This window comes from Phyllopteryx taeniolatus, chromosome 4 (assembly GCF_024500385.1).
Source record: "Phyllopteryx taeniolatus isolate TA_2022b chromosome 4, UOR_Ptae_1.2, whole genome shotgun sequence".
Taxonomy (NCBI): Eukaryota; Metazoa; Chordata; class Actinopteri; order Syngnathiformes; family Syngnathidae; genus Phyllopteryx; species Phyllopteryx taeniolatus.
The window spans coordinates 20,413,044-20,419,949 of NC_084505.1; the positions used below are offsets into that span (position 1 = coordinate 20,413,044).

At 43.2% G+C, this 6,906-nt stretch overlaps 1 long non-coding RNA gene across 1 annotated transcript; it reads right to left on the minus strand.

Annotated features, from left to right (window-relative positions):
* Positions 1 to 5,935, minus strand: LOC133477365 (uncharacterized). Its single transcript, XR_009788315.1, has 2 exons — positions 5,674 to 5,935; positions 1 to 290 (listed from the first exon to the last, which is right to left on the minus strand). It is a non-coding gene; the product is annotated as an uncharacterized LOC133477365 (long non-coding RNA).
* Between the last annotated feature and the right edge of the window lie 971 nt (positions 5,936 to 6,906).

Below are 6,906 nucleotides of genomic sequence, written 5' to 3' on the forward strand. Positions count from 1 at the left end.
CATTGAGCAAATATTTTATTAAACTCAAATTCGTCAGGAATGCAGTGGATAAAACAATCATTAAAATTGAACAAGGATTTAGTCCCAAATCAACCAACTGTGTCTATCTCATATTGTGCAAGAAGTGTGGACTGCAGTATGTCGGGGAAACTTCCAACACATTGATGACCCGCATCACACAACACAGATATAATGTGAACCACAAGAAAGATTTACACACACCACTGGTTCAGCATTTCTTGATCCATGGATTGGGAGCGTTGAGGGTAGCGGGATTACAAAGGAATATCCTGTGGACAGAGAGAGAGAGAAAGACCATGGAACGGCGATGGATATTCAGATTGGGGTCTAAAGTGCCAGGGGGGTTGAATGTCGCGCACCATTAGGGAATACGGTCCGGATACCCTACCCTAAATGCCACCCTAATCAAACAAACCCCTCCTCTCTCTTATCTGGCTAAATTTTATCCATTCATAACCCACACCCCCTTCCCTGTCTAACCCGAACCCTAGTCCTATCCTATCCCCATTTCCAACCCTAACCCTAACCACTTCCATCTTCCTATCCCCAATTCCCAACCATTTCCTATCTTTCTATTCTATCCCCTTATCCAACACTATCCCCTAATCTTAACATTCTATCCCCTTATCCTACCCTAACCCTAATCTTAACCACTCCCTTTTAATTCTTAATTTTTAATTCTTAACTCTATTATATCTCCTTATCCAAACCTAACTCCTAATCTTAACCACTCACATCCCTATCTAACTCTAGTCCTATCCTATCCCCATTTCCAACCCCTAATCTTAAACCCCAACCACTTCAAACCCTAACCACTTCAAACCCTAACCACTTCATTCCTATCCCTATCCCCATTTCCAACTTTAACCAACACTATCCCCTAATCCTAACCTTCTATCCCCTTATCCTACCCTAACCCTAATCTTAACCACTCCCTTTTAATTCTTAATTTTTAATTCATAACTCTATTATATCTCCTTATCCAAACCTAACTCCTAATCTTAACCACTCACATCCCTATCTAACTCTAGTCCTATCCTATCCCCATTTCCAACCCCTAATCTTAAACCCTAACCACTTCAAACCCTAACCACTTCATTCCTATCCCTATTTCCAACTTTAACCCTAGGGGGAACAAAGTTTATTACAATTACATCACAAAAAGTTAAAAAGACCCAAAAAAGCAAAACAATTGGTAAAATACATTAAAAAATATAAAACAGCATAAAAAGCCAAAAAAACTATACAATTATTAAAATGTTATTAAACGAGTTATAAGGTTAAAATATCAATACATGGACAAAGGTTCAATTGCAAGATGGCAATTATGCAGAAGGATTGGCAATTATGGGGTTAATTTAAAGTGGGTTTTACTTTGCACATATTCTTTTAAAAGATCTTTTTTAAAATAGGACCAAAAAACAACGGGTATAAAAGGGGAGGGCGTTTTCACTAGCTCAGTTTGGTTTGGGAGTTTGAACAGTCAACATCACTTATTTTTACAGTGCATTTATTAAATTCAGTGTGCCAGGACCTGAGGAAGGCTCCTTAGAGCCGAAACGTTGTCAAGGCACACCGTTTGGTCGACAAAAGTTGTTTTTTTTGGGGATTTTCTCTTTTTTTGTTTTTTGTTGTTATAATTAGAGATATATTACAAATTCATAACTGTTAATAAATAGCACGTCCAAAACATAAATTATTACATAAATAACAAAGGCGACTCTATAAAACTCAATTGAAAATACAAAAAAGAAAATTTGAACTAAGATGACTGGTGGAGAGTGGAAAGTGGTCCACTATGACCGGCGTGGCCAGCAGGCACGCCGCCAGGAATGGGGAAATGGAGACGGGAGATGGCGTAGGGGGATGGACCGTGCATCTCCCCCCCGATCCCGGAAGGGGAATTATTTCCCCTATACTGGGAGAGGGAGGGTTCGGTTCCCCTCACCTACCCAGCCAGTGCCTCCCCCACGCCCACCCCGTCAAAATTATCCCCCTTACCGCTCATATGCGGCAGTGGTACGCCAGGGCCGACCAGCCCCGACGAGACAGGGGTTCATGCCGTCAGTTGGGGACACCAACGTTAAGCGACAAGCGGCCACTCCTGAATTCAGGAAGTTGGCACAGAAATTTCTTGCTGTCATCAAGGTGGTTCACCACTTAAATAATGTTGATCGGAGTGGGGACAAACCGGAGCCTAGGATGATAGCTAGGATGGTTGAAGTCTTGTCATCCATGATAAGACCAGCCTTACCAAGGGCAAATACATTACAGTACGTGGTGGCCAACGCAAAAAACTGGGGCCACACGACGTGTCAAATTCTGGCAGAACACTATGAAGAAGTGTTGGGGGAACTATTGGATGATCTCACAGCCCTCCTCACGCCAGATTGGAAGGTAGCCTACGAGGTGGCAGTCCGTTGGGCTAGGAGGAGATTCAGCCATATTACACAGGAGGTTATTGATCATGCGGAAGCAATCATTGTAGAAAGAGCGGACTCCAGAGACGCGGATAGGGCGCCTGCTCCGCGACAACTCCTGCCGGTGGTGCAGCCGGCCCGGGCCCCTCGTCTGCCTCAAGCGAGTCAGACGATGGATACCCGGGACCAGGTTTTGCCCACCGCGGAGGACCCGCGGGAGCAGAGACAAGTCAAAAGACAGGGGACCAGGCCCAGTGGGGGGCTTAGGACAACGGTAGTGCCTGTACAGCCTCCTCCAACGGAGGAAGAGCTGGAGACACCGCGGTTGTCCAGGCGTACCCGGGGAGTGGTCCTCACTGAAGACAATATAGAGGAGGAACTGGGGTTACCTCAAATTGAGGACCCAGAGAACAGGGTAGTCCTGGAATCACAGGCGCGCACCTCCTCTCCTGTAGGTAGGGTAGTGCGTACACCGATTCCGTTGGGGTTCGATCACCTCTTTGATGGGTCCATGTCAGACCAGGAGGGGGAGACAAATTTGACCCTGGGCCCGGACCAGGTCCAAGTGCATAGGGAGGCGGAAGACGGTGAGATCTTCCAGGACTCCTCGGACCGGTTCGTAGAGCCGGAACCCCAACGTTTCTCGGTGACCGCACATCGCCATACCCAGAGACGCTTGATGGACTGGAATCTCACAGTTAAAAAGAAATGGCTTATTATCGGGGACTCGAATCTGACCAAGATTCCCGATTTTTTTAATGCAAACTTGCAGATTGACGCCTATCCGGGGGGTCATTTCCGCCATGGGCAAACGCTGATGGAAAAGACAGAGGCATCACCGGAATTGATTGTGGAAAAAATTGTTCTGTCGTTTGGCATCAATAGCCGATGCAATAAATCCAAAGAGACAACGATTAAAACGGTACAAGGAGCAATTAGGGCCTCGAAGAAAAAGTTTCCATATGCGGAAATTTGGGTGCCGCTCATTAATTTCTCAGCCGCTCTCCCAGCGGATGAGAAAGAAAATCTACAGACCCTCAATGACCATATTGAGAGGAATATGGGTCACATTCCACTCTTGCCGGAGGGTCTGTTCGAGGTGGAGGACGATGAGGTCCATTGGACCCGGGAAACCGCGGCGGCTATGCTGGACCATTGGATCCGCTTTTTAAACTCCATCGCCCTCTAAGGCTACACAAAGAGGGGGGCGAGAGACCCAAGTCCTTCGTCGCACAAGATGTGGTCGTCCTAGCCAAAAATTTCCTTCTAACGGAACCACAGCATCGGTTACTCAGCAGAGGCTTATCATTTATACCATCTATAGATATCGAACGTGATCAGAAAACACAATTCCAATTTGACATACAAAATTACCATCGCAGATTAAAATTGGCTTTTTATTTCAGAAATTCACATAGGAGGGAACGGCCGCCTTTTGTCGCCCCTTCCATCTGGACACCGGCTACGACGGATATGCCGCCACAAGTCCAGCAGGTGATTGAAGAGGATCTGGTAACAATTAAAAAACATTTCATTCCGAAAAAAGAGAAATACAATTTAGCACCGGAAGAGGTGAAGGCGCTGCGGGATTTAATTTATGCCAAACACATTGTGATTAAGCCGGCCGACAAGGGGTCGGCAATGGTCGTGCTCGGACGGGACCAGTATATCATGGAAGCACAGAGACAATTAGACGATAAAAACTATTATAAAAAATTGGACAAACCCATATTTTGGGAAACAATGCCAAAAGTGGCTCAAATTGTTCGGGAATTAAAAAAGAAGAAATTCATCAATGGGAAACAATCACGCTATTTAATAGGGGAATCGGAACCGAGGGAACGTCGGTTTTATATTTTGCCAAAAATACATAAGGATCCTACCACATGGACTGTACCTTATGAAGTCCCTCCAGGCAGACCGATCGTCTCAGATTGCGGCAGTGACACGTATGCCACAGCAGAGTTTCTGGATTTCTATCTCACCCCGCTGTCCACAAGACACCCGTCGTATGTGCGAGATACGTACCAATTCGTAGACATGGTCAAAAAGATTAGGACAAAAACGGACTTCTTCTTCTTCACAATGGACGTAGAGAGCCTGTACACCAACATTCCGATCCAGGCGGGAATGGAGAGTGTGAGGAAGATCTTACAAAGATATCCGGATCCAAAACGACCGGATGTGGAATTACTACAGTTGCTAGAAATAAATCTGACGAGAAATGATTTTATCTTTAATGAAAATTATTATCTACAAATTAAAGGGACAGCTATGGGGAAGAAATTCGCCCCAGCGTATGCAAACATTTTTATGGCTATATGGGAAGAAGAGGTTTTTACAAAGTGTGATAAAAAACCAGACCGCTACATCCGTTACCTGGACGACATATTTGGAATTTGGACATATTCGGAGGAAGAATTTCACCAATTTGTGGATACTTTGAATGCACACAACAATTCGATACAGCTCAAGACGGAGGTCAACCGCCAATCGATTGACTTTTTGGATACCACCGTCTTCAAAGGGACAAAATTTCAACAAAATTATAAATTGGATATAAAAGTGCACTTCAAAATTACTGACACGCATGCATTGGTTCATAAAACCAGCTTTCATCCAACGCATATGTTTCGGGGAATCGTGAAGTCACAGATTTTGCGCTTTGCTCGGATATGCACAAAAAGGCAAAACTTTCACGAGGCGGTGACGATTTTGTTTAAGGTTTTACGGAAAAGAGGATATGGGAGGTCATTTCTCAGACGTTGCCTAAGGACATTTTTGGAGAGAAGAGAAGAAACAAAGGAGGACATTCTCCCCTTGATCACCTCATACTTCACAGTTGGGAATTTATTACACAAAAAAATAAAAGCAGATTTTGAGGGAAAATTGGGATGTGCTGCAGGAGGGCCAAATTTTAGAATCATATCGGCATATCGGCGGAACAAAAATTTAAAGGACTTACTTATTCGGGCAAGGTTACCGTCGTTGAAAATTAAAAAACCACAACCATTGAGCAAATATTTTATTAAACTCAAATTCGTCAGGAATGCAGTGGATAAAACAATCATTAAAATTGAACAAGGATTTAGTCCCAAATCAACCAACTGTGTCTATCTCATATTGTGCAAGAAGTGTGGACTGCAGTATGTCGGGGAAACTTCCAACACATTGATGACCCGCATCACACAACACAGATATAATGTGAACCACAAGAAAGATTTACACACACCACTGGTTCAGCATTTCTTGATCCATGGATTGGGAGCGTTGAGGGTAGCGGGATTACAAAGGAATATCCTGTGGACAGAGAGAGAGAGAAAGACCATGGAACGGCGATGGATATTCCGATTGGGGTCTAAAGTGCCAGGGGGATTGAATGTAGCGCACCATTAGGGAATACGGTTCGGATACCCTACCCTAAAGGCCACCCTAATCCTACAAACCCCTCCTCTCTCTTATCTGACTAAATTCTATCCATTCATAACCCACACCCCCTTACCTGTCTAACCCGAACCCTAGTCCTATCCTATCCCCATTTCCAACCCTAACCCTAACCACTTCCATCTTCCTGTCCCCAATTCCCAACCATTTCCTATCTTTCTATTTCACCCCCTTATCCAACACTAGCCCCTTATCTTAACATTCTATCCACTTATCCTACCCTAACCCTAATCTTAACCACTCCCTTTTAATTCTTAATTTTTAATTCTTAACTCTATTATATCTCCTTATCCAAACCTAACTCCTAATCTTAACCACTCACATCCCTATCTAACTCTAGTCCTATCCTATCCCCATTTCCAACCCCTAATCTTAAACCCTAACCACTTCAAACCCTAACCACTTCAAACCCTAACCACTTCATTCCTATCCCTATCCCCATTTCCAACTTTAACCAACACTATCCCCTAATCCTAACATTCTATCCCCTTATCCTACCCTAACCCTAATCTTAACCACTCCCTTTTAATTCTTAATTTTTAATTCATAACTCTATTATATCTCCTTATCCAAACCTAACTCCTAATCTTAACCACTCACATCCCTATCTAACTCTAGTCCTATCCTATCCCCATTTCCAACCCCTAATCTTAAACCCTAACCACTTCAAACCCTAACCACTTCATTCCTATCCCTATTTCCAACTTTAACCCTAGGGGGAACAAAGTTTATTACAATTACATCACAAAAAGTTAAAAAGACCCAAAAAAGCAAAACAATTGGTAAAATACATTAAAAAATATAAAACAGCATAAAAAGCCAAAAAAACTATACAATTATTAAAATGTTATTAAACGAGTTATAAGGTTAAAATATCAATACATGGACAAAGGTTCAATTGCAAGATGGCAATTATGCAGAAGGATTGGCAATTATGGGGTTAATTTAAAGTGGGTTTTACTTTGCACATATTCTTTTAAAAGATCTTTTTTAAAATAGGACCAAAAAACAACGGGTATAA